Source organism: Aulostomus chinensis, chromosome 23, assembly GCF_037954235.1.
Source record: "Aulostomus chinensis isolate RoL2024-O1b breed Wild chromosome 23, RoL_Achi_v1.0, whole genome shotgun sequence".
Classification (NCBI taxonomy): Eukaryota; Metazoa; Chordata; class Actinopteri; order Syngnathiformes; family Aulostomidae; genus Aulostomus; species Aulostomus chinensis.
The window spans coordinates 14,548,490-14,559,682 of NC_141342.1; positions in this window are offsets into that span (position 1 = coordinate 14,548,490).

An 11,193-nucleotide genomic window follows, 5' to 3' on the forward strand; every position below is an offset into this window, starting at 1 on the left:
TGTCCGCCACGTTGTCACGGAAGTCAGCGGGGTATAAGAGACGTCTGAGCAAGTACCATGGTGACAGTGTAACGTTACAGGAGTGGCCTTGGAAGGCAACAAGCTCACTGAATTCTGATTGTTGTTCTACCTTTTGAGCAACAGCGAATACCACAGGCTCCCCCCCCTCCCTTTTTCTCTTTTCTTGTCGTGTATTACCAATTTCAAAAATATTGCGTCTTTCTAAGCCATAGACATGAAAAGACCAACTCTTCAGCCGTGAAATACTTGTTTGAAGTGATACTTCAACCAAAAAGTGTTTTTTGCCTTTCAAATACTAACAAATAGTTGTCTTGAGCTACTGAGGGTTTTCTTCCACCTCTGCATCGCTTCTTTGTGACTCCAGAATGCAGAAAGAGAGCCAGTTATGGATGTTTAGCATGGCGCTAATGGCTACTGATGGCTAACAGCAGTCGTCTTTAGCCAGCTGTGTGCTCAGTAATCCACAAACATTTTAATTTGCGCTAAAAGCAAACTTAAAACAGGGAAATGGTTCAGCCGAATGCTCCTGCTGGTCAGGCTCGGTGCTACCGTGAACAAACACCGAGGGGTTGTTGTTGGTTTGTTGTTTTTTTTGCTGTCTGGATAAAGACGAAGTGGAATATACCAGATGATGCACACGAGAGTTTTTAACAGAAAACTTTGGACTTTTTGTGCCGTTGGCTTAATTCTAAATCTACGTGGCTGGATCTTTCTGCATTCTGGTGTTCCAAAGGAAAAAATGCAGCTGTGAAATAACGCCTTTGGGTACGTGAGATGGTTTATGCTTCCTTTGTTGTCATGGTTTACAATAATAACTTGTTAATTTTTTATTTTTGGGGGGGATAAAAGAAACAAAGAGGGGCCTCCTGGTACAAATTTTGTTATTTTGTTCAAAACGAGACGCTGAAAAACAACCTTGACTCGTCAGCAGAGACTGGTGCTCGCTATATAAGCATGCAGACGTTGTTACATTCTGTTTATTCTGAACTAACCTGTGAGAGGTTGCCACACCGTCACAGTGACCAATGTGTCAGACAAGTTGTGAGTGAAAACTGGTTGGACTCCTATATTTCCTTCTCTCTCTCTTCCTCTCTCTCGCTCTCTCCCTCCTTTTCTAAAATAGAAGTCGTGGAAAAAAAGGCCCTTCACGATCCCATTTTAGCACCACTCGATACTTTTGGTTAGCCTCAGTGGCCCACTGATTTACTTTGAAATGCTCCAATTAAAATAAATGGATAACTTTTACTTCACTGAAAAATTTCTCCGTCATTATGCCGCCTTTTTGTTTTGTTTTGGGTTTGTTTTTTTTTTTGCTTCTTCATCTGACAGAAAAATTGTGTTTCAAACCTATAGGCCGTCACAGCTGAAATTACATGTTGTGTGTCTGAACGCATGCGTTATGTATGTTTATACTCTTACTAGAGTTGTCATTAGGAAGTACGCAGTACATGTGAGGTCTTGCGTGATAACAGGGTTAGTTGTTGTGCACTCTATATAGAACATGTACTTCTCTGATTGGGCTGTAAGGCTGCAGAGTAGCGAGCAGACATCTCCAGCAGCAGCCACCAAACAGCTCCTGAAGGGGCGGTCAGGCAGCAACTGTTTGTTTATTTGGATCTAACTTGTAATTATGTCTGCAACAGACTGCACCACGTAGAAAAGACATATTTGGCTCCACTCACCAGCCAATCGTCAAAGGGTGCTCGCTGTCCCTCTTGATTATAGTTATGCACTGTAGCTGTGCCATCCGGATGGCTCTGGGAGAAGTGAGCCACCAGGATCTCATTTAAGAGGCAATTGCAAGTGACTCAACTGTTCTGAATGTGTTGGCATGAGTAAATATCTCATATGACAGAAAGCTTTTATTTCCCACCATTAAATGGGTATATGCTAGCTTTCTGTCTCAGAAAGTGGAGACTAAGCAGCAAAAGCAAACAAGGGTAAGTTTGATTGCAGGCTACGGTGGCGCCTCGCGCTGTTTTTGTGATATTTTTTAATGTTTCTTTATTATTGTTTTATTGTTGAAATGGAAGAACAGTTCAACAATACTTTGTCCAGGTCGAGAAGGATTTCTGCTGACGGAACAAACAGCATGTAAATGTCCCTCGACTTGCTTTGTGAATTCCTTCGTTTGGCATTGATAAGCAGTTGTGACGACCTCATCAGTTAGATGGAGCTGACTCCAAGATGGAGACGACAAAACCACAGACCTCAAAATGAGAGGAGCACGAAGACAGAGACTCCACTTCACAAGAGGCGTGCAAACTGAACCAATTCTCTCTCTCTCTCTCACTCCCTCTCTCTCCATACCCCGTCTCCTTTCTTCCCTCCCCTTTCTTCACTCGCTAGTTTAAAGTTGTCCTGGCTTTTATTTTGAGAAATATTAATTTGGTAGAAGAGTGGTGTCGTATCAGAAACACAACACAAGGAGAGAAAAAAGAGAGAGGGAGAGTAAGAAAGAGGGGGAAAGAGGGGAGAAAAAAAGAGGCGCAATGCATGCACATTTCTCTCGCTTGACGTTTTGCTGAAGTTTGTACGCCACTTGAGCCCGCCGTTTCCCTCGCTAATGATACCAGCAGAGCCTCTCTGGGGAATGGCGTCCGTCGTGCGCCTGGCTTTCACATTTCCAGCACCAGGTATTTTGGGATACGCAAGCGGGGACTATGAGGCACATCATTCCAAGAGCTCATCTGGCTCTTTCTGTCTCTCTCCCTCTCTCTCTCTCCTCTCTCTCTCTCTCTCTCCCCTCTCTTGCTTCTTCTCTCCTCTACAATCGGCTTCACTCCTCTCCTCTTTCTTGTTTTTGTTGTACTTCTGCATACGCAGACATTCTCTGTCTCCCTCTAGTTCCCTCTTTCTTTCTTCCTCCCTCCCTTCCTCTTTCTCTCTCTCTTTTTGATTTGGTGAGGATGATTTCAAGTGTGGAGGAGAAAAAAAATGCGTGCACAGGAGAGGGAAAAATCTTTTTATTAACTTATTCATTGTATGTGAAATCAAGAGGGTTTTTTCCCCTCTCTCCCCTCCCCTCTGCTCTCTCTCCCCCACTTCCTCTTGGTTAAGGCAAATGAATGTTTAAAGAGGTAATTTACTGGGCCCTGGCAGGATCCACATTGTGTATTACACAAACAGGCGGCAACAAAAGGAAATTCTAATCTAGACAGTAACACGACTGCACAGAGGATCCTCAACGGGGGGTCCAGATGAATTATACAACAATCTGTGTTCTCCCTCGTTTAATTTAAAGGTCTGTTTTCAAGGCTATTGCCAGCTCCCACTTCAGAGGAGAGACTTGGCCCTCTGAGGTCAAGCCCATATTGACAAATATCAAGAGGCAAGAAAGGAGCGCCCAAAATGCAGATATGAATAAGTAAAGGCAAACAGATAAGCAAACATAAAGCAGTAAGGAAGGCAGGAAGACAGACGCACACATACACACGGAACATCTTGTTGGCCACGAAACACGAAGGCCCAAACAAGGTTTCCCAAGGAACTGAAAGAAACATGAAAACTAAGCATGTGAAAGCAGAGCTTTTTAAATGGGAAATAATCGTTTGTTTGATCGAGCAGCGTGGCTGTCAGGGTCTCTTGGTTTTCACACAGATTTTCAGTAAAGAAGGTGTCATCGTTGACAGTCTTCTGTGCTTCGAGGCCTGTTGGACCTTCATGGTGCCTTTGAGCTTTTCTTAGCGTCTCTTTAATATCGCGCATGCAAATTTGTCAGGATGCTTCCAGACGTGGTCCAAGGTACTTCATGAATTTTAGCTTGTTACATAATAGCTATGTGATTGTGCCAGGTAGCTCATGCTGCTTTTATTTTTATCTTCCACTGATGTATTTTTCAAATAGCGGAATGATGTCTGACTAAGTCTTTGAACTGAAATATTCTTAGACGGACGGCACCCTGCTGGACATTTTCCTCTTTCTCCTTTCGTCTTTTTTCTTCCCGTTTTTTTTTTCTTTTTTAGAAAAGAGCGTCAGGTGGTGACTGAATTGCCCATCCACCCGGAGTCACCTCTTGTCTCCACTGATTTCCCTCTTACTTCACGGAGGCCACACTCCCCCCACTGCCCTCTCCCAGTCCATCATACTTCTGCCAATCAACAGGTCACAGCCTCCTAACTCCTTCCCGTGGCTCAACGCCGACCTGCTCCTGACAGGATGAGTTTGACCTTTGGCCTCTTGGGAAGACAGCTCAATCGGCTTTTTATGGCACCAGTTCTCGTAGAGAAAGAAAGATGTGGCTCTGGGAAAAAAGACAATAGTAACCCTCCCTCCTGGATGCAACCCTCCCTCCCTCACATCAGCGATGTGTCTCCTCAGATAATCGGTGTTCTTCATTAACACGTGTATCTTTTACTTTGCTTGTTTGTACCTCAAATGTCACAACCTTGTGTTGAAAAATATGATTTGATTTAGGAGGCACTTTTAAAAAAGGAGAGCAAGAGAGAACTCTGATGCAAATTTGGCCCCTCGTTCACAGCTGAACCACTAGAGATGTTTGCTCCCAACTGTCCTCTGAGCTCCACCACTGATTTAACCTCCAGGGATGAGCAGCCAGTGATCACAACGCTCAGAGGAAGTTAGCGGCCTCCTCTCTCCAGAGGCCAGCACTTCCTCTTGATTTTGCCTGTTCTGTCGAGAAAGAAAAGGAAGGTAAAGATAAAAACCGCCCCTGCTATGCTGTGTGTGTGGGCTTCACACAACTGTAAAACTGCGTCATCAGCACAAAGATGAATCTGTGTGTGTGTGCGTGTGTGCGTGCGTGAGTGCATGTGTGTATTTTAGGCAAGGTGCCTGCCCTGGAGCTAGATAATGTGAACAGAAGCAGATGGGGAAACTTAAACGCACACCCACTAGGGTATAGCAGAGCTGGCACAAAGTAAGAAGAGGTCTTAGAACATCTCCCAGCCCGAGTGGATGCCAGCACTCTCGCTAGCACCGAGACTGGATGACAAAGAGAGTGAAAAAGAGAGCGAGGAAGAGTGAATCTGTGTTGTGTGTGTGTGCGCGCGCGCCTGTGTGTGTTTTGTACAGTGCCTCTACTTTTTGTTCTCTTTGCATATTTATTCTTTTAGGAAACTGTCGGCCCTCTGTCCTTCTGTTTGGTGTCTCTTGTTGTGCTCTGTCACTAAGCGCTCCAAAACACCACCCTGAACATTCCATTTAAAAACACACTTAGAATTTCTGCCTTGTGTTTATCTTCCAGTTTAATTCTTTTAAATATAACCAGAAACTGTGAATATTGACAGATATCAATGTGGGGCTAATAAATTGACAAGTGAAGTCATCAACATGAGTCAAAGCATCATTAAAGCAACAATTTCAGAAACTGTTTGATGGTACATTGATTTACTTGGGGGACGACGCCTCTTCGTGACCAGTCTGTGCCCGAATGCCTGTTCTTGTATTGCATTACTACATTACATTCTTCCAAATATGGCTACGCTTTTTTCCCCCAGAACTTCAGGGTAACTTTTGTCCTCAGTCGCTACACTGCTGTTGCAGTTGTGCCTCAGGGGTCAGTCCTCGGCACCCGTGTCTTGTAATTTCTACTTGTTCCAGCAGAGGCCGCTGTTGTCACTGCTCATCAAAAGTAACATAACATTGTTAATAGATCATTATCAGGCTCACTAATGATACCAACTGTTTGTGCAGGATGTTTAATGTCCCAGGAACTTTTTGATCAAATGGTCTCACATGTCTATTATTCATAAAAATATAGGCACCTTAATTAGAATTGGGAGGCTTTATTTTCACGGTACAAATGTTCAAACACGATACAATAACATTTGCAGTGCAGTTGAAACAATTAAATAAACAAAACGTCTGCAAAGCATATTCAAACACACTGTCGCTCATACTGTAACTAATCCACCGAATACACACAGTGTCTCTTGATGCAAACAGAGGTTCAAATATTTTCATGGATTTACTGTGCAAACCGGAAGTGTGTAGTACTAATTAATAGGTTCTTGCAAAAAAAGTAGTGAGTACTTATACCGTTAACTGTTTGCTAGACTTCTTACTGTGGACTCCCAGTGACCTTTAGAACCTGTCAGAGGGCAACAGGTCAAACAGCAGTGGTGCTAAGTAGAAGTGGTCCTTCACGATGTTTTGGTTCATAATACAAAATAATCTTCTACAAAGATTTAACAGGAGCAAGCCTGTCAGGTATGACACTGATTAGGAATAAACCGTATTTGTTATCACGCACTTTACAAGTTAGGTGGAATAGTTGGGAGCGTGTAACTGTTTAACTTTACAACAGTATGGCGCACTGAAGCTGGAGTTTCAGCGAGAATTCCTCATTTCACAGCTGCCTCCTCACTAGTGATATAAAACACAACACTTATGGGATCGTTGACTTTTTCCACATTTCTAAATCATGACATCTCCAGTCAGACATCAAACCGAGGAGATCTAAATCACTCTGACTCTGCCTGCTCAGCAACCATGGGAGAAACACTTGTGCCAACCCTTAGTCATGTGTCACATTTTTGCAAAGCATCCCAGTCACTTGGGACCAATTCGTTTGGCCCATAAATCAGCTCTGGATCTCCACGTGAGCCAGCCTAGGCAGGCCGGGGGGTAAAAGGGGGCCAATGAGTCTTCCCACAATGAGATGCACATGTTGCTGCCTGGTGGGTGGGTGCTGGAGGGGTCAGAGGGGGTGTGTAGGTTAATAATGAGGTGAACTTGATCTTCTCCAGTCCCGGAGAAGACCAGTCACTCTTTTCCCCTGAGGGGCCAAAAACCATTATCTCAGTGGTGTAAGGAGGGGAAGGTGATGAAGGAGAGAGAGTTAGTGGTCGGGTCATGAGAAAAATGATTTCTTAATAGTGATAGTAATACTACAGACAGAGTACAAGTTGTATTCTTATTAATAATGTTCGAAGTATGTGAGGAATCACGAGGTGAAACGATAAGAAAATAGATAAATAAATTAGAAGAAGTCTAAATTTCACATTGTGATTTCAATAAAATGTCAAATACTGGAGGGTATATTATTTCGTGCACATGTTTACTCCACTGCTCCACTCTATTAGAAGTCATTTCATTTATTATTGAGTAGCAATTATCCACATGAAAACTCCTTGTGGAACGACTGCAAATCAACTTAACCCATTTATTGTTTTGAATGCTTAAAAGTTTTGAGTTGAAAGTTGTTGCTCATCTATTATTTCATCAGCTAATCTTTCTGTTGACTACAATGAGAAGTGCAGTTCAACTATAAGTCAGTGGGTAAGGGAGATACTAATGCTGAGTTGCTTTGGGGAAAACAGACCCTGATCTCCTGTAGTTTACATTGTCAGAAACACTCTTAACCTTCATCATACCTCTGTCACTAAAAAGGAAAACACTCCGCAGGTGTCAGATCCAGTATTTGTCATGTGATATAAAAGCATCTTTCAGGCTTGTTCCAATTTGCTTGATTTTGATTTGCACCTTCGAGTAGATTGCCTCCTTCAAATCTATTTTCAAGCAACCATTTGGATTCCAATAAAACGCCATCAAACGTGAGAATCCAGTCATTTGTGCAGAGGAACGCTCTAATCCCTGAATTAATCTGGACGACCCGGGGTCAACCAAGCGGCATCATTTAGGAAATAGTGAATTCACGGTGATACTTTCATATCGCCAAGGTGATATGAAACCATCAAATCAGCCTAAAAACCAACCTAAAACAACATAAATGGACTTCCATTTAAATTCAGATCCTCTGTTGTAACTCCAACCTTGCGTATGTACCAGCAGCTAAATAACTGTTGATAATAGATTTAAAAGTCAGGAGAGCATGTTTTTAAGGAGCTCTTTGGGGACTTTAGCAGTGATACCGTCTATCGGTCAGTTAAACGATCTCAAGGGAGATACAGAACATTTAAGAGTCAAAGGTGTTTTGAGTTCAAAACAGCTGAATGTTCTGAAGCCACTGATAGCAGGGCAGCAGGGGAGAGAACCGGCACCGTGTCAGCTATTTTAGGAAGAGATAAACCCTTAAGTTCAGGCTGAATTTAAGTTTCCATTAGATTGTATTAAGATCTTTGGGTTAAATGAAACAGATTGCGTATTGCACATAAAAGAGCAGTGAAGCAGATCGCTGGGCCGTTGATGCCATTTAACGTCTTCTGTGTTATATCTGGAAATTGCAATCACCGCTCTGTCTCTTGAAGGCAGACATAGAGCTGACGCACGCGCACACACACACACACACACAGTGAAACACACACACACACACACACACACAGTGAAACACACACACACATGTACATATCCCACCCCTCCCATAACAACGCTCAAGTTTGATTGATGAGGAAATAGATGGTAAATTGCAGTGTCCATCCTGATGGATGACCTCATTTGGCCCAATGTGCTGATCACGTATGTCAAACCAGAGACTCGCTACACCCCCCCACCCCTCCTCACTTTCCCTGTCTCTCTCCTTTGCTTACATTTGATCAGTGAGAGTTTTGTACACCAGCCTTTTTTTACTTTAATGCATGAGGAGGGAAAGCAGTTGACGCCGCTCTTTACCGCCCGCCCCACTCCCCCCTCCATCCATCTTTATCTAGACACCTCCAATCTGTGACAGATCCAGTGGCCCTCTGTTTGTTTACCCTCACACAAAGACGATCACTTAAATGGCCCTTCTGCTTTGGATGGATGATTGTTTACACAGGTTCAATTATGGAGGGTGTCTAAATGGAGACTTATTGAAGAGTGGACTAAGAAAGATGGGCAGCGATTGTCAGTCCTTGATATTTTCTGTCGGCGTTTGTTCTCATCATCAAACTAAAGCAAACATTGTCCAGTCTTTCATTTCCAGCAGCTGTGTTTGCCAAGGAATTTTGTAAAAGCCTGTTAAAACAATCCCTGGCAACATTAGACACAATATTGATTTGTTAAAGCTATAAGATAATGAGTTACGTGTGGATATTGTGGCGAGCCGTGCAGAAAAAAGGTCTCATGAGACAGAGAGCTCAGTTCTATGGCGAATCCTGTACCCCACACACTACATGACCCCAAGAGTTTGTCATTTACTGACATTGAATAAAACACAGGACACAAACTCTCAGTGACGCCATTATTCTCTATGCCAGTTACAGCCATGGCGGCACAGTGTAAAATAACCACCACAGTATTTTCGAATACATGTAACATGACAAAAGCTATCAGAAAATGCAAACGACATTTACAACACATAAATGTTTAACAATGTCAGTCTCGTAAACCCCGAACACGTCAACTAGTGCGCGAGCTAGCTAAACTACACCAGCCTGTCCTCAGATCGCTACTATACAAATAAAAATGCGGACATGTATTCCTCCATCATATGTGTAAACAGCTTTGCCAGCCTGTGTTTCTCCCAAAGGTTTATTTTGTGGAAGCCATTCAAGCAGCACCTCATATTCAAATGGGCTGACAGGTGAAGTGGAAGAGGGGGAGGAGGAGGAAGGGGGGGGGGTGTAGATGTTTTGATTGATGGGGCCAATGGCACGCTGTGGCGAGTGAGTTTATGAGCCAGAGCAAATCTGAATATTGAGAATGCGTCCATTGTGTCACACTCACCATATTAAGAATTATTTGACAATGCATTACGTTGGAGATCTGTCACACAAAAATGATGAGTTTATTCTCCCCTGTGACTAAAATTACAGGCTGAGGTGGAGTGAGGAGCTCCGTGGATCCTCCGTGGACACGGTGGCACGGCGAGCCATTGACAGAGGGCCTCCTCACTTGGTCAGAGTTATAAACCGACAAAACAAATAATAAAAACCTCCACGTGTGGATTCTACAGTCATTTTGAGTCAACCATTTGCACCGTATTGTTTAATTCAACCTCTAACTTTGCGTGTGTTTCTCTCCTCTATAAACATGCTAGAAATGAGTCCGAATTACACTCTGTGTGACAACAGAAAAACAAAACAAAAAAACGAAACTGCGGGGTAATTACGTTTAAGAGGGAGCTGTTGTACAGAGAAGGCTCTTAAGTTTTGATGGTCTGTCTATTCCAGCTGAGGTGTTGAAGAGGTCACGGCTCTCTCTTGTAATTTACCGTTCCGTGGAAATTATTTGGCCGGTAAACATGCAACTGCAGGCCCGTCCCCAGGCTATTTCACACCATCAATGACGCCGTGCTAACAAATGACTTCCACCTGGTTCTACTGGATCACGATCGTCCTTCTTGGCGCTCCGCTGCAGCTAAAATTTGCCTTCTGAGTAGCACGAGACCTTTTTTTATTTTAACACAAAGGCAGTTTTATCTGGTTATAAGAGGCCTGGCTGTTATGTGACAGATGATTTTTGACTACCCAGGGGCCTATAATACAAAGCAAGTTCAACATATCCGTGGTATTCTTCTGTAAGCTGGCTTGACCAAATTTAACAACTGCAGTCGTGCATAAACTGGCAGAGACGGAGAGGAGGAAACCATAATCATTAACAAATATGAGGTATATAAATCCATAATGGGGGGGGGGGGGTGGGGGGGGGACACAGTCGCTGCAGGCAAAGCCAGAGAGGAAAGCTGGCAGGAAAAAGCACAATTCAAACCAGTCTGCTTACTTGCAAATCTTATAAAGTCAACAAGTGCAAGGCTTTAGTGCTGTAGGTTCTGTCTGTGTTAGGGCTGATGTAGAGAAAGGCCTATGAACAATGAAACTGCTTTATAGAAATAATTGCAAACAAATAAATCCCAGGGATCTGTCAGGAATTCATTGGTCAACTGCAATTTTATACATTTTAATGACTTATCCGGGGTAGATTTGCTGTAAATGTTACCATGGCGATACACCCTACTGAAAAGGCTTAAACCTGAATTAAAGCCACGAGCCAGAAGTACAAGATGCCAACTTGTTTTTGGTTGGATCTCTTAAATTAGGAACTCCAAGGGATTTTATCACAACCAAATATCAGAATTGCGTTCTTAACACCGTGTCACGCGGTGCATGGTGGCAGGAAGTTGGAGCAAGGATCAGGAACATAAGCAGCAGAACAAACCTCACTGCGTGAAGACATGGTTGGTTGTGTATTGTGGAACAGGACTTGGGCGCTCGTCTCCTGACGCTAAGTCCCCGAACTTTTATTCACAGTTATGCACGGCGGCGCTGTGGTTAAAGCTGTCGCCTCCAGGCGGGAAAGTTGTGGGTTCGAATCCCCCTCTCTGTGTGGCGT